Genomic DNA, 22,874 nt, shown 5'->3' on the forward strand with positions numbered 1-22,874 from the left:
CAGAAATACAAAGAATTATTAACGACTACTATGAAAACCTACATGCTAACAAGCTGGAAAACTTAGAAGAAATGGACAACTTCCTAGAAAAATACAACCTCCCAAGACTGACCAAGGAAGAAACACAAAAGTTAAACAAACCAATTACAAGCAAAGAAATTGAAACGGTAATAAAAAAAACTACCCAAGAAAAAAAACCCAGGGCTAGACGGATTTACCCTGTAATTTTATCAGACATACAGAGAAGACATAATACCCATTCTCCTTAAAGTTTTCCAAAAAATAGAAGAGGAGGGAATACTCCCAAACTCATTCTATGAAGCCAATATCACCCTAATACCAAAACCAGGCAAAGACCCCACCAAAAAAATAAAATTACACACCAATATCCCTCATAAATGTAGATGAAAAATACTGAAAAAAATATTAGCAAACCGAATTCAAAAATATATCGAAAGGACCATACACCATGACCAAGTGGGATTCATCCCAGGGATGCAAGGATGGCACAACATTCGAAAATCCATCAACATCATCCACCACATCAGTAAAAAGAAGGACAAAAACCACATGATCATCTCCATAGACACTGAAAAAGCATTTGACAAAATTCAACAACCATTCATGAAAAAAACTCTCAGCAAAATGGGTATAGAGGCCAAGTACCTCAACATAATAAAGGCCATCTATGATAAACCCACAGCCAACATCATACTGAACAGCAAGAAGCTGAAAGCTTTTCCTCTGAGATCGGGAACAAGACAGGGATGCCCCCTCACCACTGTTATTCAACATAGTACTGGAGGTCCTAGCCACAGCAATTAGACAAAACAAAGAAATACAAGGAATCCAGATTGGTAAAGAAGAAGTCAAATGGTCACTATTTGCAGATGACATGATATTATACTTAAAAAACTCTTAAGACTCCTCTCCAAAACTACTAGAACTGATATCGGAATACAGCAAAGTTGCAGGATACAAAATTAACACACAGAAATCTGTGGCTTTCCTATACACTAACAATGAACCAATAGAAAGAGAAATCAGGAAAACAACTCCATTCACAATTGCATCAAAAAGAATAAAATACCTAGGAATAAACCTAACCAAAGAAGTGAAAGACCTATACCCTATAGACACTATAGACACTATAAGACACTCTTAAGAGAAATTAAAGGGGACACTAACAAATGGAAACTCATCCCATGCTCTTGGCTAGGAAGAATTAATATCATCAAAATGGCCATCCTGCCCAAAGCAATATACAGATTTGATGCAATCCCTATCAAATTACCAGCAACATCCTTCAACGAACTGGAACAAATAGTTCAAAAATTCATATGGAAACACCAAAGACCCCAAATAGCCAAAGCAATTCTGAGAAAGAAGAATAAAGTGGTGGGGATCTCACTCCCCAAGTTCAAGCTCTACTACAAAGCCATAGTAATCAAGACAATTTGGTCCTGGCATAAGAACAGAGCCACAGACCAGTGGAACAGATTAGAGACTCCAGACATTAACCCAAACATATATGGTCAAATAATATTTGATAAAGGAGCCATGGACATACAATGGGGAAATGACAGTCTCTTCAACAGATGGTGCTGGCAAAACTGGACAGCTGCATGTAAGAGAATGAAACTGGACCATTTTCTAACCCCATACACAAAAGTAAATTCGAAATGGATCAAAGACCTGAATGTAAGTCATGAAACCATAAAACTCTTAGAAAAAAACATAGGCAAAAATCTCTTAGATATAAACATGAGTGACCTCTTCTTGAACATATCTCCCCGGGCAAGGAAAACAAAAGCAAAAATGAACACGTGGGACTACATTAAGCTGAAAAGCTTCTGTACAGCAAAAGACACCATCAATAGAACAAAAAGGTACCCTACAGGATGGGAGAATATATTAGTAAATGAGAGATCTGATAAAGGCTTGACATCCAAAATATATAAAGAGCTCACCCACCTCAACAAACAAAAAGCAAATAATCCAATTAAAAAATGGGCAGAGGAACTGAACCAACAGTTCTCCAAAAAAGAAATTCATGTGGCCAACAGACACATGAAAAGATGCTCCACATTGCTAATTATCAGAGAAATGCAAATTAAAACCACAATGAGGTATCACCTCACACCAGTAAGGATGGCTACCATCCAAAAGACAAACAACAACAAATGTTGGCGAGGTTGTGAAGAAAGGGGAACCCTCCTACACTGCTGGTGGGAATGTAAATTAGTTCAACCATTGTGGAAAGCAGTATGGAGATTCCTCAAAATGCCCAATGTAGACTTAACATTTGACCCAGGAATTCCTCTCCTAGGAATTTACCCTAAGAATGTAGCACTCCAGTTTGAAAAAGACAGATGCACCCCTATGTTTATCATAGCACTATTTACAATAGCCAAGAATTGGAAGCAACCTTAGTGTCCATCAGTAGATGACTGGATAAAGAAAATGTGGTACATAAACACAATGGAATATTATTCAGCCATAAGAAGAAAATAAATCCTACCATTTGCATCAACATGGATGGAGCTAGAGGGTATTATGCTCAGTGAAATAAGCCAAGCGGAGAAAGACAAATACCAAATGATTTCACTCATCTGTGGAGTATAAGAACAAAGGAAAACCTGAAGGAACAAAACAGCAGCAGAAATCACAGAACCCAAGAATGGACTACCAGGTACCAAAGGGAAAGGGACTGGGGAGGATGGGTGGATAGGTAGGGATAAGGTGGGGGAAGAAGAAAGGGGGTATTATGATTAGCATGCATAATGTGGGGGGTTGGAGAAAGGGGAGGGCTGTGCAACACTGAGAAGACAACTAGTGATTCTACAACATTTTGCTATGCTGATGGACAGTGACTGTAATGGGGTTTTGGGGGGACTTGGTGTAGGGGAGAGCCTTGTAAACATAATATTCTTCATGTAATTGTAGATTAATGATAACATTACTCGTGCTCTTGGCTAGGAAGAATTCATATCATCAAAATGGCCATCCTGCCCAAAGCAATGTACAGATTTGATGCAATCCCTATCAAATTACCAGCAACATTCTTCAATGAACTGGAACAAATAGTTCAAAAATTCATATGGAAACACCAAAGACCCCGAATAGTTAAAGCAATCCTTTGGCTCCCTGATAGGATAAAACTAACTGCAAATCAACGATTAATGCATGCTTTACATATCCTTAATTTTGATCTTTTAAAGGGTGTCAGATGATCAGCTAAGGAAGTACATTTTTCTGATAATATTCCTTTCTCTTAAGAAAAAAAAAGCAGTTCCTGTGCGGTGATCTCCAGTGTTCTTCACAATGGTATAAAGGTCATATCAAAGTGTGGGCAAAGGGTTTTTTTGTGTTTATACAGAGGATCAAAGCCTAATTTGGCTACCCAGAAAACGAGTTAAGATACAATATGAAGAAGAACTTCCAACATCAACATCCTCTGGAAGAGTCATTCCAGAAGATGATCATGAAAAAACTTCAACAAAGATCCTGGAGCTGTTGCAGTTGTAGCTGCGTTCATCCCACCCATTCCTGGACTTGCCATTGGAATAAAGGAGATATCTAAGCTGACCTGTGCAAACAGTAAAACAACAAATTTGACTGAATCTATACTGTCGGAACTCAACCAATAATTAGGAGAAGTGCAAGTTGCAGGGCTCCAAAATCGTGCGACTATAGACTATCTACTGTTAAAAGAACATATGGGATGTGAACAGTTCCCAGGAATGTGTTGTTTTAATTTGTCTGATTTTCCTCAAACTATTCAAATTCAGTTAGACAATATCCATCATATCATTGATAAGTTTTTACAAATGTCTAGGGTGCCTAACTGGTTTTCTTGGTTTCACTGGATATGGCTGGTAATTGTAGGTCTGCTTTTGTTATGTAGCTGTATTCCTATTCGGTTAATGTGTGTACGCAATTTAATTAGTAGTTTGTTAAAACCTATACATGCTTATGTTACTCTACAAGAAGATATGTCAAAGAAATAATCAATCTTCCCATGTTTTCTTCCGTCTGCTACTTCTATAGCTTTTCTTCTTCCTTCCTAATTACAACCCTTTAGTAGAATTCGTGCCTCATGTCAAAAATTACTGAGTATCATAATTCTTCCAAGTGGTAAAGATACCTCAAGAAAAATGCTGGGCATAGAGCCACAGGGCATAAATCTGCAAAGAGGTAAAAAGCTAACCTTTTCAAAGAATATTCCTTCTCTCTCACTTACCAACTTTACATTTCCCTGTATGGCCCCGGAAGATGACTGGTCAGCCAGAGATGGGTAAGATTCCTCAAGGGAGGAACAACCTAAGACAGGCACAGTCACAGGGGGGCCATCAGGTGAGAAATTGGGGATCAACAGAGGTGAGGCTTAGAATCTCACCCCCCCCCTGTTTTGAGAGAAATCTTCTGCATCTGTGGATGTTTTGTTGCCTTTGTCTAGCTTGGATTAATATTTAGTCTACAAGCACAGACCTGATCATCTACATTTGCCCTCTTATAGCACTAAACTATATTTCCTACCTTTATCTTGCATCTACCTACCACTCCAGCATTTTATTTAAAAATAATAATAATAATAATAATAATAATAATAATAATAATAATAAGGGAGAAATGTGCGATTCACATATAAATCAAGTATAAAAATCAAATGAATAATCATATCTGACTTGACTGTTTATGGTTCATGATGCGTGATGAAAACTGAAAGTTTCTGTGATATGACTGCCCTTGCACTGTTCACCATGTAAGAACTTATTCACTATGTAAGAACTTGTTCGTTATGCTTCAGAAGATTGGAGACTGTTGAGAATTAGGCTTGGGGTTGATTAATAATTGTGCATTGAGTCCCCTATACAGAATTTTATTTTTCTTAACAACCATTTGATCACTAAATATGAGAGATGCCCTCTCAAAGAAAAAAAACTGTCAGTGCCATGGAAGGTAGAAAAAATGAGGGGACTCTTGCAGCTTAAACAAAAATAGACATGGAATTAAGAAATAATGCATGATCCTTGATTGAATCCTGGATTGGGGGAAAAAGGGACATTCTGAGGGCAATTGTAGATATTTACAAATGGACTATAAGGTAATAAATACTCTATCAATATTAAAAAAAACCTGCACACATTTAATATACACAATTTCAGTTTGGACTTTGTTTCTTTCATAAAATGAACATCAATGTGCATGAAATTACTATAAGTCATTATATTATCGTCATCAACACTAAGTATTAGTTCAGACTTGGCTCATTGTTTGATGATCTGTATTCTGTTTGACTGTATGCTGTTTATTATAGGGTTCAGGGAGGTATTATGTCCTGTTCATTTAGATCAGATTTGAAAAAAAAATTTTTTTCTAAGTAAATAAACTGCATAGTCAGGTATTATAGTCTTTATTGTTTAATAATTTTTCAAATGTTCCAATTCTCAGTGATCCATGAAATAAGTGTATGACTATAAAAGAAGGCAGTTTGCACTTGGCATCATGTACAGCTATGAAATGTTGAGAAATAAAGCTTTTAGAATTATGGAAATTTAGTAAAGTTAATGAACATATGACAAATGTACAAGATGCTTTCCTATGGAAGCATCTTTAGTAAGAGTTTATAATGGGAAAAATCTACTTATAATAGGAAAAACAGCAAATCTAAGAGAAAGCCTAACCAAAAAAATCTTAAAAATATTTTTTTATCTTAGAAATATATCCTCAAATCTAGCTGAAGAAAATCAGCACAATTTAGAAATACAAATTTTAATAAATGGAAATGAATAGCATATTCATGGACAGAAATATTATAAACACATTTAGTATTTCCAAATAAGTTTATAGGTTCAATTAAATGTTAATCAGAACTCCAATGGAGTGTTTTGAAACTGAAAAAGAAAGGTAAAATATCTTAGAAAATATTCACTCATCTTTGGAGTATAAGAACAAAGAAAAAACTGAAGGAACAAAACAGCAGCAGACTCACAGAACCCAAGAATGGACTAACAGTTACCAAAGGGAAAGGGACTGGGGAGGATGGGTGGGAAGGGAGGGATAAGGGGGAAAAGGGAGCATTACGATTAACACTAATGTAGTGGGCGGGTGGGCACAGGGAAGGCAGTACAACACAGAGAAGACAAGCAGTGATTCTATATAGCATCTTACTCCACTGATGGACAGTGACTGTAATGGGGTGTGTGGTGGGGACTTGATATTGGAGGGAGTCTTGTAACCATAATGTTGCTCATGTAATTGTACATTAATGATACCAAAAGAAAAAAGAAAAGAAAAAAAAAGTCTATTAGAAAATAAACTGGCTAGACTAAATAAAATATTTTGTAAAAGAACAACAACGATGGAGACTTGGTCTACCTTGTATTAATATGCATGGCACACAAGACAAAAGAGTGTACTATTGGAAAAAATATGGACACAACAGGGAAATAAATGTTCTCAAAACAAATCCTTTTATATATGCAAGAATTTGTTATAAAATTAATATAAAAATCAGTAAGGAAGGTAAAATGATTTAATGAACAATGATAAGATTTCATTCCCTCTAGAGGATAAAATTCACAAAGGCAAATACTTTATTTAGTTCACTGTTTCATTCAGTACCGGGAAGACTGTCTTCATAGGGTAGATGTTAATTATGTAGCTGCTGAATGAAAAATCGTTTGGAAGATTTCATTTTGATCCTCACATTACACTGCACTCTAAGATTAAGTTTTACAAACTAAAACAAATAAAGGACATATAAGACACCTTAAAATTACCTATTTAATTATAAATATTTAAAATATATGTAATGTTCAACACTTGAAGTAGGATAGTATGATAGGCATGCTCAATCACAAATGTATAACAGAGCGTCTGTAGTCTTTGACTTGTTAATTCCACTTCTAGAAATCTCAGCTAATAAAATGATTAGAAGTTAATCACATATTACAAATCACACATTACAAAAAGTTACTCATTAAATATTTTAAATCAAAATAATTTAAAAAGAAATAACCCAGAAGTATAATAAGGTAGTGTTGGGGAGGAAAAATTTTCTTCTTTCCTTCAAGGTTCTCCTAGCTGGTCTAAGAATCAAATTGACAAGAAACAGATTAACAGGGAAAAATCAAATTCAATTGTGCATGTCCAAGGAATCCACACAGACATAAGATTCTGAAGACAGGCAAAATGAGATATATTATGTCATCCTGAACTAAGGAGAATGGGGAAGGGGTCCATCTGGGACTTCAGAAGGAAGGAAGGCAATTCACAGGAATATGAAGAGTAAATGTTTGGTAAAAAACGTTTGTTGGGCCACACAGCAACAGTGGGAGATAGAGAGGACTTTTTAATAAACAATCTTTGCTAAATTTTCCCCTGTCTACCACCCCTAGTTAATGTTATAATGTAATCATATATGGTGATTGCTCTCTTCCTGGAGCAGGTCCTCTATCTTTAAATTCTTCTACACAGTTAGGGGGAAGGTTGAAGTTCTTTCTTTTTTGGGTCTTGATTGATTTTAGCTCTGACATAATCTGCATACCAAAGTGGCACATCTGAGGGTGGCCTGCCCTTGGCCCCTATAGTTATATTTACAGGAAAGTGTGATTAAGCCATATAACAAATTTTTATGCAGTGTTTTAGTTGAAACTGGGTTTTTTTAAACACAGGAAAGTTACTGCTTTAAAATGTTAACAACAAAAAATACCAGGAAACATAGAAACTGTAAGTATAGGTGCTATAATGATAGCAAAGATGGTTTTATCTAATGTGTAAGTATGTAGATATTACATTCTTTATTTTTCCAAACTTTTTATTTGTATTGTCTTCTTTGCACTAAAACATCAAAGAAGTTTAACTGTCAGAAGTTTTATATACCCAATAAATTATTAATTATATTCTGAAAGACCAAAGCACATTCATTTATATATTTATACCTACATAGAATAATTAATGTATCTAATGGGGTTCTTAAAAAGTGAATAGAATTGGGCCACTCCCTTCTGTTAAAACACAAAATTCAACTGAGAAAATTTGAAGATCTAATTGGCTTTATCAAGCAATTCATGAATTGGGCAGCATCCTGTCTAGCAAGCAAGAGATACTCAGGAGTTGTACAAAATGGAAGGTTTTTTATCATCAGGAAGATGGGGCAGAAAATTATTCGCAAAAGAAAAGAAGGGATTGTTCCAGGCAAGGTCACCTCCCTAAGGTGGAAGTGCAGGGGGTCTTATGCAGATTGCCTCATCTTTTTAGGGGCTCATGTGATGGATCACCTCACTGGTGCTGACCAGAAAATTCCTGATTGACTGACTGTTCAGACTACATTTCTGGGATAGATTGAAACTGCAGTGAGGCTAGGCATCACTCTTGGGCCCATGGCTTTCTTTTTTTTTTTTTTTTAGAGGGCATCTCTCATATTTATTGATCATATGGTTGTTAACAACAATAAAATTCTGTATAGGGGACTCAATGCACAATCATTAATCAACCCCATGCCTAATTCTCAACAGTCTCCAATCTTCTGAAGCATAATGAACAAGTTCTTACATGGTGAGCAAGTTCTTACATAGTAAATAAGTTCTTACATGGTGAACAGTGCAAGGGCAGTCATCACAGAAACTTTCGGTTTTGATCACGCATCATCAACTATAAACAATCAGGTCAATTTTGATTATTCGTTTGATTTTTATACTTGATTTATATGTGAATCCCACATTTCTCCTTTATTATTATTATTTTTTTTTTAAATAAAATGCTGAAGTGGTAGGTAGATGCAAGATAAAGGTAGAAAACATAGTTTAGTGCTGTAAGAGGGCAAATGTAGATGATCAAGTCTGTGCTTGTAGACTAAATATTAATCCAAGCTAGACAAAGGCAACAAAACATCCACGGATGCAGAAGATTTCTCTCAAAACGGAGGGTGAGATTCTAAGCCTCACCTCTGTCGATCCCCAATTTCTCACCTGATGGCCCCCCTGCGACTGTGCCTGTCTTAAATTGTTCCTCCCTTGAGGAATCTTACCCGTCTCTGGCTAACCAGTCATCTTCCGGGGCCATACAGGGAAATGTAAAGTTGGCAAGTGAGAGAGAAGCAATATTGTTTGAAAAGGTTAGCTTTTTACTTTTTTGCAGATTTATGCCCCGTGGCTTCTATGCCCAGCATTTTTCTTGAGGTATATTTATCACTTGGAAGAATTATGATACTCGGTAATTTTGATATGAGACACGAATTCCACTTAGGGGTTGTAATTATGAAGGAAGAAGAGAAGCTATAGAAGTAGCAGATGGAAGAAAACATGGGAAGATTGATTATTTCTTTGACATATCTTCTTGTAGTGTAACATAAGCGTGTATAGGTTTTAAATTACTAATTAAATTGCATGCACACATTACCATGGCTTTCTTTTTAACGCTGCCTAACTCTTCCAGGGTTTACCAGGATAGCTAAAATACAATGTGGGCTCCCTAGCATGGCCTCTGAAGCAGCACAGGGTCTGCTCCTGCGCAGACTGATCTACTAGTTCTCACTGTTCACCCCTATAGTCAACTGTTCTTTCAGCTCCCAGAAACTGCCAAATTCCTTCTCTCTCAGCATCTTCAGGTGTTCTCTTTGTTCTGGCTGAAACACTTTTCCCTTTTCTTTTTTCTTAGCTGATTCCTTCCAAATATTAGACCTAAAAGGTCATTGAGAAAGGCTTTCTCTGGCACCAATATAAATAAGGTTCTTGCCACTGTGCGCATTCCCCATTTTATTCATTCATAGCACTAACTCTAGTATGGAGGGAAAAACAATTTTAGAAAAGTCATTAGAGATGTTCAGTGAACAAAGAATACAACCAGTTGAGCAAGCGTCCTAATAGTCTCTTACCCGATTAAACAGTTCCCATGCGTTTTACAAAAATCCCCTGATTTTGTAAACTGTTCACTTTAAGAGCATAGCAGTTTTGGTAGAGATATACAATATAGAAAACATTTGTGATTTTCAGGTTTCTTGATTGAAATGAATGTGTGCAGAGGAAGATTTTAGAGACTATACTTCAGAGATAACCAAATAAATGTTGGGGTGGAGGGAGGCATTGAGAAAATTTGGAGTCAAATATCTTACTGTTTCTTCAAGATACATTGGATGATGAGCTTAGATGCTTTTTAGTACTACTAGGTTATTTGATGCCTTGAAGCATAATGTTGCCTGTGGCATAACCCTTAGTAAATGAAAGTAGAATTTCAAAGTGCATTGCAGATTTTCAGCACGAATTCCATCTTCAAATGGCCATATGCAGTTTCCATATAATTCAAAACCGGAGAGTTGTCCTTTTAAGTCATTGTAGAACCAACAAAATACTTGAATAGGAGTGTCAACACTGTACCAAGGGTTAAATATATTGAAAAGGATGAGTATTATAATGGCATCTTCCTTTTCTCTCTTTAAAAAGAAAAAGGAGAACAAGAGTGAGGAAGGGAAGAAGAGAGAGAGGGAGAAAAGAAGGAAGGGAGGGATGGAAAAAAGAGGATAGAGGAGGGAAGGAGGGAGGGAGGAAGGAGGAAGCCTAAGAATGAGCTGAAGCAGGCCCTCACTGCTGGCCGTCTTAGTTCCTTTCTTCTCCCACCGCTATCTTCCTATCAAGCTTGGAGTAAGAAACGTGGAAGGGAGATCTTCTCAAGGTCAATTCTGGAAATTCATTCATCATTCATTTTACAAATATTTTTACTACTTTTCCTGTTTCTAGGAATACAATGAGCAGAACAAGGTTGTCCTTGAGTACATTCACTTATATTCTGATTAGAATCATAAAAATAAAGTAACCAAATAAAATTAAAGAGAAAATTGTATTAAGTGTTACTGAAGAAACACAGAGATCAGAGGGAGAAGTGGATTAAGTTTGCAGGGCCATTTAAGGTTGGGGCGCAAGGTGGTATGCAATACCAATTTATTGCCCCTTAGCTCTATATGAACCCTCCAGTAGGTGCTCTGTGCTAAACAGCAGAATTCCTTTAAAATTTTGTACTTTAAAGTGAACGTGATATTAAGATTTCTTAGGGGAAGGTGCTGGTGCGATACTGCAGAAAGAGGCTTCTAATTTCCAGCAAGGTGGGGCAGGGGGTAGCTTGTGGTGAGAGACTGTGACTCTGAGGACATCTCACAGAGGTTGCCCCTGTTAAGGACCAGAACACTCTCTCTGTGACTTTGCAGCACTGGCTGACGATAACCTTTCCTCAGCTCTCCAGACCAGAGCTCCCACAAGGCTGAGCATCATAATGCTCTCTTTCCCTATTAGTTTTTTATGCACCAGAGTGTCACACCCCTAGTGTTCTGCACATCTTCACCCAACTCCTCCTGGACCTCAGGCTCTGAAGGCTTGCTAGCACCGCTGGCTGCCAGACTCCTATTGCGTGTTCAACTGCCTATTGCTGATAGCCTTTCACCAATCCTAAAGGGTTGCATTTTGTTCATCTAGCAAGTCCACACCAGCTCTGGCCTAGTTACACCAGCAAACTTCTCTGCTGTCTGGTTGCCAGACCACAATTCCTCCAGTGAGGTCTGAACCACTTCCAAGTGTTTCCTTCTTTGAGAACTCTTCTTCAGCCGTGGGGTACTGTGTAGAGTTTCCCTATATCTTATAGTTATTCTTGTATCACAGTTAATAGTACTTTATATTAAACATCCCCTATTTAACCTTGTATATGTTTTCCATTATGACTGAACCAAGATTGCTATAAGGTGAAATTTCTGTAAATTTCATTCTCTGAAACTGAAGAATAGAAACTGTAAGTTTCATTCTCTGGAACTGAGCAATAAGAAGCACTCACTGTGTAGAGAATGGCAGAGAATGTTTGGGCAGATACTAAAATGTAGGGAGACTTGGACAAAGAAGAATCTGGTATGTGGGAAATGACAGAGATCAGTGTGTCTAAAAGATGCTGAATGATTAGAAAATTAAAATAAGTGATGTTGGAGAGAGGATATGCCATAGAAAGAAGTTTAGTTATAAATCTAAGTGCAATGGAAAATAAAAAAATAAAGGGAGGTGGTAAAATTTTAGCTGTTATAAGATATAGCTGCTGCTTGATATAAGTAGACTGCAGAGCAGCAAGACTGAGCATAGCAGGTGGTTTGGAGGTTATTGAAGTAATCCCAGGGAAGAGGTGATGGCAGCCTGGCCCCTATAGATGGTGAAACATGGAGAAAGAGTAAATTTGGAAATAGAGGACTAATTGAGTGGATAGGGTTGCTGAAGGAAAATAAATAATCCCTTACTAGAGTTGAAATACCCAGGGGAATGTATGAATAATGCTGCTTCAACTTGTGACCAATCAAATCTTTAGTCCAGTCCTTCTAGAAGCTTTCTTTTTAGATTTAAGTAGAACAATTCTATCCAAGATCCAAGTGCTCCAATCCCAGTAAGAACTAAGATCGTATCAGAATTTGGATTTAGTTATATCTGAGCCTCTAAGGACCAGTGCTTGCTCATCGTACAACAGATTCATGTATCTTGATTTATCCCAAACCACTCACTCAGCCCAGCACCCTGGATTGACATCTTCTTTTATATGTAAGTATGTGCCCAGATTGCACTAGGCAAAGCATGATTTAGGGACCCATAAATTTAATTTCTGAGCCATTCTAACCCCTCCAAAAATTCCCATTCTCCTCCCATCTGATTCAAAGCATATGCTTTGAATGCTTTGAATCCTTTTTCCATTCTGTACCCAGCAAAGAAAAAGTCCTTTATTCAGATAGATTTTTTAAAGCTGAATTTTTCATAATCTTCAAAAGCAGTATTTCAGGATTTGGTGACCTCTCTTATAAGAACACTCTGATGCTATATTAAATAGTCCTCTTCATCATTACCTTACCTCTCACCATATTGTTTCACAGGTTAAGAGTACTTTCATATACTATCACATTTGATAACAGAATATCAGTGATTGAAGTCAGCTCAAACATGGTGAAATAATCCAAGCTTTTCAATATATAGATAGGAAACTGCAGCCAAAGGAAAAACATTTTTTTGCTGTCACCTGGCTAGAAACTGTTGGACTGACATCAAGAGCCCTTGTCTCCTGATATGTGGTACAGCCCATTCTCTACTATGCTGCCTTGTCCTTGATGGCTTATATTAGAGTGAAAGTTATGCCTACTTTTCTTGTTTTGTAGAACTTCTAACATAAAGCTAATCTTTATTCGGCACCAGTGTTCTTTCTAAATAAAGAAAAGTAGAAAAAGCCTAACATAAGTCTCTTTTCTACTCTCAAGCAAGTTATATGACCACCCATAATGCAAATAAAAAAGTGCTGAAAAGAAGGATCTGAAAAGTGGAGAGTGTGGAACATTCTTTGCTCAGAATTCCCTGAGAAGAACACAGCAGCTGCTTAATATGCATAGGAATTCTCTGGTGGTCTTACTAGCATGCAAATTCTAGTTCAGTAGATTTAAGAAGGGGCCTGAGACTCTGCACTTCTAACAAGCTCCCAGGTGGTAATAGACACTGAAGGTCTACAGACCACACTTGGAGTAGATAGGGCAGGGACTTTGAGACCCTCAAAACTTGTGCCTGAGGGTGCCCTCTGCTGGCGGGAGCTGTGCAGACAGCATACAGGCAGATAAAACTCCCAGCTGGCAACTCAAGAAAGAGAAACAGGGTTGAAGGATTAAGGGTTTTTAAAAAGGCCTTCTTTTGTCATGTTAATTTTATGTGTTAACTTGGATAGGCCACGGTACCCAGTTTTTGGTCAAACACCAATCTAGATGTTTCTGTGAAGGTATTTTTTTAGATCTGATCAAAATGTCAATCAGTAGATTTTTCAGAAAGCACATTACCCTGGTATGTGGGTGGGCCTCATCTAATCAGGTGAGAGCCTCAAGAAAAAAGACCCTTCCTTGAAAAGGAAGGAATTATACCCCCAGACTACCTTCCAACTCAAGACTAAATGAATTCTTCCTGAAATTTCCAGCCTGCTGGACTGCCCTACAAATTTCAGACTTTCCAGCCCCACAGCTGCATTAGTAAATTCTGTAAAGTAAATCTCTTTCCCTCTTTTGTATATATTGCATAATGTACATATATGTGAGTATATATATATATAACCTATTGGTTCTGTTTCTCTGGAGAGCTCTAATATATCCCGACAATTAGAGAATGACAATTTCCCAGCATAATACTGTTATCTTATCAAATACTGAGGAACATGAACAGGAGACCCAGAGGAAACACTAAAAATATTGATTTTTCATTGATTTATCAAATATTTTTGAGTATCTATTCTACACCAGGTTCTTTTCCAGACCATGGGGTAAAGAAGTAAGGAGGACAAAGTCCCTACCCTCATGCAGCATATGCTCTAGTGAGGAAGACAGACAATAATTATGGGAATGTAGATAGCAATAAATGTCATAAAGTAGGGAAAGATGAAAGCAGCTAGTAAAGGGCTCTCTGTGGAGCTTGTATTTGAGTAGAAACCCTCCCCATTAATTCACATATTTACATAACCAACAGTATCTGTATATATCCACCATATTTCACATGATTTTCCAGATACCAGGGATTAAATGATAAATCTAACTTTAAGAAACTTACAGAGAATGAAACTCACACTTACCCTCAATAAAGAGGTCATTTTATAAAAATTACACCAAATAGGTGTAGCCTGAACTGTAAAATAGCCAGAGGATAAACAAAAGTTAAATTGAATAAAGCCTTTCAACCAGATGAGCAGTGACAGAAAATATATATTGTTGGGATTCAAACTTTAAAGTAAGTTGTTTTTCAAACATACTAAATTACCTAATTTATTTTGCTTTCGGCAGTATTTCTTTGAAGATCTAATTTCAGTTCTCATATAACAAATGCTATCTAGCTATTGATCCTTCCAACTTTCAAGTCTCAACATTTGTTCTTCTGTTGTTTCTTTATGACTGGTAGCTATTAGGGCTGTCATTACACAGTTCTACTCTGATACCCATATGAAGTGCAGTACATAAAAGAAGGCATTGTTTAAGAGGTTAGAGTTGGTGGTGCTTAGCCCAAATTGTAATCTTCTCTACTTACCTTAACCTACTTATTAAGTCTATGTAATGAGTTTTGCACATTTTCTTGTTTTTATTCAGATTATTAGAACTTACTTTTTATATTAAATAAATAGCAAGAAGTCAAGAGTAAAATGTATAAAAGGTACTAATATAGTTATTCAGAACAATACAAGAATATAAATCTTATATAGAAGTTTCAGGTGGATTTTAAATTTTGAAAATGAATGTGCTTTGACAAATGAATGAATGAATAGTTCTTTGACAAATGTTTAATGAGAATCTGGTTTGAGAGAAGTGAAAGAGAACTGAAATTTGTCAAACTCTCTATAAATTCTCTCATTTAATTCTTGCAACGTCATAGAAATGCTGGAATCTGGGTGTATGTCAAGCCTGCTCAGATATAAATTCCATGTTCTTTATATTAGTTTCCCCGATTTGAGCAAGAAACATAACTGTTCTCCTGGGTCCACTCTAGTTCCCCTCCAAGCATGACAGAATGATCTTTAGAAAAGCATATCTCATCACATGACCTCTTGTGCCAGGATTTTAAAGCTCCCTCTGACTTTTCATTGCCCTTAAGTTAAAGGGAAAACTCCTTAACATGATCCATGAGACCTTGTAAGCTCTGGCCCTGATATTACTCTCCAGCCTCCTTTTATACCCACCCACACCTTTCTGCTTCAGCCATGTGCTGGTCATTTTTTATGATCCCTCCCACAGGAACTTTGCACATGCCAGATTGTTTGCCTGAAATATTTTTTCCTTCACTCTGGATCTAATTAACATCCTTCAGATCCCCTTCAGGGGCATCACTTCATTAGGGCAGGTAGATGAGGAATGGAGAGGGAGTATTATGGGAATTTGGGAGGGAAGGGCAGCCATGATCAAGGAAAAATCATGAGCTTCAGTGTCACCACTATTCAATCAAAATTGTAGATCTCTAATCTGTATTTCTCAGTCTTTTCAGACTTCTGAAAAGTGTACATCTTCCTGTGTACACCCTTTAAATATTGTGTTCTCTGTAATTCTGTCCTCAGCTTTTTCTTTTTCCCCCATGTGCTATTTATGAACAATCACATCCTTCAATGTGTTTTAATTATCATTTGTCCACTAATATATCTTATTCAATGTTCATTCAATAAGTAGTTACTGAAAACCTTCCAGGTTCCAGGTTCCAGGTTCTATATTCAGTGCTAGGGATACAAAAATTACTTAATATTGGCTCTGCCCACAAAAAAAACACTGTCAAGTGGGGGAAAGAGACATATTAATAAAATTTTATGGTACATATGGTGAGATGCACATGTACATGGAGCAGTACAATGATGGAGAACTGCGTAGTTTATTATGAGGCATCTAACGCTGCATAGAGAGAAAAAGTCTCCTTTCCTAGATACTGAGTCTTAAAGAGGGATGTTGGTTATGTATGAAGGGACCCTTTTAGAGAGAGGGATCATAAGAGAACATATCAGGAGAGAATCAGGCATATCATCAGTATTGCTGGGCCTGCAAGGGATGCGTTAGGAGACTGATCTGGAAGGAGGGATTAGAGTTTGGGCAACCTTGAATCCCGTGTAAATTACACTGAGCTTCATTCCATTGGTGATGGAGAGTAACTGAGATATTGAAGCAGAACAATTCCATAATCAGATTGCATTGCAAATGCAAGAGTCTCAGGGTATTGAGAATAATGACTAAAAATGGTTAGATGGAAGACAGGAAGACTTTTGAATTATAGTAGTGTAATGGAGATATGGAAATAGATTTATGAAGTACTATATTCACCTAATGTAAGGCACCATGGACTGGACCATAGGACTCAACATTTCTTTGTGTACCACTAACAAGGAATAAAATCTCTGCTAATCAAACTATAACAATACATTAATTGTTGCTTGCTGAGACGTATCCTGATTTCAGAGATGTTAAAATGTGAAATCTGCATCTCTAATTGATGAAATACTGTACTTAGAGGTTTCAAGTATGAAGAGGAAAAACGAATGAAGGAAGTCAAGAATTAGGCTTCTAGCTTAAGTGATATAATAGAAATTGATCCAGGTAAATTAGGCAGAAAATACAGGACGTGAGCTTGTTTAGGGTAAAAATGGTCAGTATCGTTTCAGATTTGTTGATTTTGATGCAACTGAGAATATAGTCTAAAGCCCAGATGAAAGTCTGGGTTGGAGATAGAGATTTGGAAATCATATACATGTTGGGTATGCTTGAAATCACGATCATAGATGAAATCTCACAGGAAGAGATGTAATTCTTAACAGCAGTTACAAAAGGGCCAAACTAAGAGAAAGAGAGAAAGAAAAAGAGGAAGAAGAACGAAGTGAGTATAGTGTCATGGAAGATACAGGAATAGAGAAGTTTTAAGAGGGAATGAATATTAATATTCACTGAAGAAAGCTGTTAAGAAAGACTGAACTGTTCATTGGATTTGATCACTAGTGACCTCAGCAAGAATTTTCTCTGCAGAGTGATGAGATGAGGGCAGAAGCTGGGTTACAGGGGGTTGGAGGGTGAATGTGGGATGAGGTAATAGACATCTGAGATGAAACCAATTGTTCAGTAAGTGTGCATGAGAGGGAAATTGACACTAGAGTTTGTCAAAAGATATATGATGAAGGAAAATAGTTTTAGTGCAAGAGAATTTGAAAAGTTTTTAGGCTTAAGGGAAAGGAACCATTAGGAGAACAGAAGCAGCTGTTCAGAGAATGGATGGGTGGTTGAGATAAATCATTCCCAAAAGCTTTAATTTCCTCTTGAAAATAGGAGCAGATTCTTTTGCTGTCTGATACTGTATTATGAAAGGTTTCTGATTATCACAAGGTAAAAACATTTTCTAAATTAATAAACAACTTTTCCTGTGTTTTTAGATAGTGTCAAACTAGTCAAACTCCAAGTAGCAAAGAGAAAACAAAGAGAGACTACTTTGCAGAGATGCATAAGTCAGATATGCTTTATTGCTCTCTAAAGACTAGATTTTATTGTGTTTACACCGTGAATAAGTCAAATACTGCCAAGCCACCATCTAAAGCAATAACCAAGGGTTGTGCCTAAAATGGTATTAAAAGAAAGTAACAGAATGATGATGGGGGTATTGAAGATGACGCCTGACTTTTTATCCTTTTCATGTCACCTTTTACTACACAGAGTTTCAGATCAGACAATGTGATGAATACAGTTACTTTACCTTCAGAGAGGGCACCAAGAAATGTTCCACTGTCTACTGGAGCAATAATGGAGACTTTTAAAGTTACAAAAGGCAGCTTGCTCTTTTGACTTTCTATTGTGAAATAGAAGCAACAGAATTATTCACAAATTCTAAGAATGAAATGATAAAATGAATTTCTTAAATATAGTTTAAAATCTTCTAAGATTTAAATGCTCTATATCCCATGAAAATTTTGCTGGAACTGCATCCTCTTGAATTGTTGAAAATAATAACCACTCTGCTCTGTTGAAAAGCAAAATGTTGTTTAATAACTACTGGTAAGTAGTGGATAAAGGTCACATCATCAGCAAAAACAACTTTGTTTTAAGTAAACTGCCACTAAACATCAATGAACACATTAAAAGTGATGGTTTTCCTATGTCCTTTAATAATTTTTCATCAATTTAATTACTTAATTGAATATTTTATGTACAATAAAATAATATTTTACAAAAGTAGTATTCAAAATCAAAATGTTTTGCAATTAACAACTAAGTACCAATCACAACTTCTACATAAGAAAGGTAACGATTTTTTCTATATATATTAAGATTATGTTTCAAAACTATCTATTTAACCTAATACAAATACTGGTTAAAGGACTGTGGTTGAAAAGTTGCATTATTTAATCTATTGAAGGTGACAGCCGTGCATTACATGAATGTGTAGTATGGACTTCTGAACATTTATTACTTGCTTACTAGTCTATAATGGCTTTAAATAGTCTGCTATGTAGGTATATATTTGGTCATTTCAAAAAATGCATATTATTATTTGGTAGACTTTGTACCAAAGCATGATAAAAGAGGTGTTGTTTTCTCAGTACTATTCTGGGGCCATGCCAGGTATTCACGAGTTAGTCTTAAACATATTATTTACTAGTATGAGGCTTGAGAATTTGCGTGTTCCCAGAGTAGGCATTGCTGCCTCAGTATAAACTCTATAGCAGTTTCTCAGACATATATATCTAGGAAGTGACAAAACCTGATTCCTATTTTGTTCAACTCTACCTTTACCTTTGACTTTGCTCTAAACTGTCTTTTTGAAAAAAATCTAATCTTGACAGCAGTTGATTACTTAATTGCTACCTCATTTCCTGCCTCCCATTTAACTCTGATCTTATAAAAATGCCTACACCTGTACCACTGGCATTCTGTTTCCTAGTTCACAGTTTCATCTCCTCAGGTCCAGCCTTCCAAGATCTCACAGCACTGAACTAATTACCAATAGAGGGTTTATCACCATATATCTCATGAGTTTCTGAGCTTGTTTTTATAAGACTAAATGTCCCTTCCTCACCATCTGCCCATCTCTGATTCTTCCATTATTTTAACAGAGTTTGCATTCTCAAATTCACTAATGCAAAAATTATCCAAACTTTTTATTAATCTAGTTTTATTACTAACTTGGATTCATTGAATAAATGACAAAAAATAATTTCAGCAATTTGTAAGTACACCTAACATCATGAATTTTGGAGTTGTACGTAACTCACACATCATCTAATGTGATCCTTTCACTTAACAGGTGTGGGAAGCTAAGGCGAGAAAAATCAAATGACCTTGATCCTACTATTGGTGAGTGATAATGCCAAGACTAAAATCCAGCTCTTCTTAGTACTTCATTGTTTTATCTACTATAGTTTTTAAAACTTTAGATATGCATTATTTTCATATTCTGTATTTTATGTGGTCTATGATAATTTTGATTGCTGATGATACTTCCACATGCTTTCTGGGTCTGGAATCCACCTTCCCTTAACTTTTTCCTTGCCTTTCATGGAAAGTAATGAGATCAAAGGTCTAATGAAAAAAATGCATAAAATATATTTTAAAATATATTTGGCAAGCATCAGAAAATTAAAAACAGGAATAAAAATAAAGTAGAACATTTGAAGAAAAAACAGAGAAACTAATGTTCTTGTTTTCAAGTGTAAATCTTTTGTTTGTTCTTTGGCCTCAGATTCTTCCATCAGTGGCTCTTTGGGATTTCTGTAGCACATTCCCTAGTGTTTGCTCATTGGCAATTACAAATCTGATATCAGTGAGTGGTTTGTGTTTGAATGTATTAGGTTGGGTTTTCTTTATTTCCATTCTGAAGCCCATTCTTGTCCTTAAGCCACAGAAATCTTTTTATCTGTTTGTTCTCTGAAAGAGATTATGAATTTCTCTTTGTAGGAGCTAAACCGACGTTTAGGAGACTGTAAGCTTAGAAAATTATACATGTAGATATATTTTTTTCTTCATATAGAGAAAGTATCTTATCTTTGATGCCTACAAATGGTCATTTTGCACTTATATGGCCACAAAAATATAAATTAATATAGAATCTCAAACACTTAAATTGCACTGCCATTAGCTGTACCACCAAACTTACTCTTCACTAATTCTTCTATTAATTTTAATATCTAACCAAATGTAATTAAGGTAGAATCAAATTTTATATTTACATCTTGCCAAATTAATGTCGCCAAGCAAAAAATATGAACAGTAATTTAAATTTGTATTGCCTCCTCACACAAAACTATACAAACAGCATTTACTAAAGGGAATGGAAATTCATGATTGCTGTGCTCAAGTAAAAGTTTGGAATTTAAGAAGCACTTAGTTGCTGCATTAGGCCATTTAGGATGTTTCAACGTCTCAATTGACTGTAATTCCAATCTGCTCAAGTGCCCTGTTAATGACCTTCCATCTCCAACTAAGCAGAGGAATTCAATGTTTATACTTAAAAAAAAAAATCTCTACCACCAACAGATTGAAGGACAGGTTCTTTTCATTCTATCTCTACTATGGCAGGAGAGAGTAAATTGTTACCACTACATCAATTGAGAGAGACTAACCTTCAGTGGTTCTTAATGAAAGCCCTCATTGACAAAACAAAATCAACACATCCAGGTATAAGAAAGCCACTTAAGTGTTTTCCATTTCTTATTGTCTAACACTGAGTAATTATATTCCTAAAGTCTAAACAAACAGTGAAATTTACCCACACTTACACTTCAACTTCGGTGACATGTAGTAAACAGATAGGTCTCTAGGCTTCCTGTAGAAATGTCACTCCAATATATAAATATATTCACATGTTTATGCAGAGTGAAAAAGTCCTAACATCTAGAGATGCTGTTATAAAGATGTCCCATGTTCAACCCTCATGCCAAAAATAATCTAGAAACCCAAAATATACCAATATTTATTTGAATCAGTGCCAAGCTAAGAAAGCGACAAAACCTGCTTCAGGTTCTTTTAAAGTAGAGAAAAGAGTCTATGGCTGACTATTGAAATCTCATATAAAAAGCCATTGTGCTTCAAAGACACGTTGAGGTATTGCATTTAATATGTAAGCCTTTAATGTCAGGTTGTAGGCATCTGATGTCATCTTTCATTATGAGCATGAAAGCATCTTATATCTTCTAATATATTTATTCTCAGATGATTTATTTCCAGCAGTGTACAATGTCCTCCTTCTAACCTATAGGAAAAATATTCCATCTTATTTTGTACAACATGATTTCAGACTCAAAGAGGCAAAAACCCTTGAGGCAAAATATCAGTAATAATGACATGAAGTCTTGCACTGTTTCAAGATAGCGTCAAAGAAATATACAAAATTCTGTATTTTTTTCTGTTACAATATTTGCTCATGGATTTAAACAATGATATAGTGCAATTTCTTTATAGTATAAATACACCTTTGAATGTACCTCATATTTATCAAGTTAACAGCCATTTTCCCCATACATTTTCCACATAATTAGTTAATTAACTAGGATTCCTAGCTGAAAGGATAGTTTAGAGAACTAAATTACCTAAATCCTTCAGCTCAAAAGAGATTAATCAATTTAGTGTTTTCCCTGCCTAGTGTTTTCCTCTATACCACACATAAAAGTAAATCTTTTAAAAGTAAGACAATGAAAAAATCGTCATAAGGAAGTTTCACAACAAATAAATGCTACCTATATGAACACAATAAAGTTTGTTAGGGCATTAGGTGGAAAATGCTGCCGAATTTTCACCAGATTAGAAGAGGTCTGTGTGGCTGAAAAGGAAGCATGAAGGGTTGGAAATGGGGGGACATGCTGGGGAAAAGGAGAGAAGGAGCAAGTAGCACTCAGAATGTAAATGGGGAAATAGAATTAGACCAGACTAAAAAATGCCTTGCATGTGAAGTTTCTGAAGTTTAGATTTTATCTTCTAAGTCATAGGGAACCAATGGTGATTTTTCAAGTTTAAGAAATCCTTGGCTTTCATCCTACTGTCTCAAATTCCACCAGTAAATAATGTGTCATGGAGAGAGTGTCTCTACCACTTAAAGAGTTTAATAGCATTTTGGCTGAACTGGGTATTATGATGATCAGTGGGAGAATTTCAATAAAACTGGGGGGTGGGGGGAAGGAAAGCAAAGCAAGGGTATCTTAGTAAAAAAAAATGGTTGGTGCAAAATTTGTTGAAGTGAACAAGTATGCTTTAAGCAATAAGAACCAGAGGTTGGCTTGAGTATTGCAGTCATATTCTAAAACATAATGGCTAAGAATGCAAACTTCGTAGTCATCTAGACTTGAGTTCAAATTTCAGCACTAACATATATTCTAACTGAATAAAGAGGACAGATGGA

At 36.1% G+C, this 22,874-nt stretch overlaps 1 long non-coding RNA gene across 1 annotated transcript in view; it reads left to right on the forward strand.

Moving 5' to 3' along the window:
• LOC140843273 (uncharacterized) overlaps window positions 1-22,874 on the forward strand; it is a 154,971-nt gene that overhangs the window by 27,690 nt on the left and 104,407 nt on the right. The window contains exon 3 of the long non-coding RNA XR_012120888.1: window positions 19,788-19,837. This is a non-coding gene — a long non-coding RNA (uncharacterized lncRNA). The remainder of the gene's footprint in view (window positions 1-19,787; window positions 19,838-22,874) is intronic.

This window comes from Manis javanica, chromosome 8 (genome assembly GCF_040802235.1).
Source record: "Manis javanica isolate MJ-LG chromosome 8, MJ_LKY, whole genome shotgun sequence".
Taxonomy (NCBI): Eukaryota; Metazoa; Chordata; class Mammalia; order Pholidota; family Manidae; genus Manis; species Manis javanica.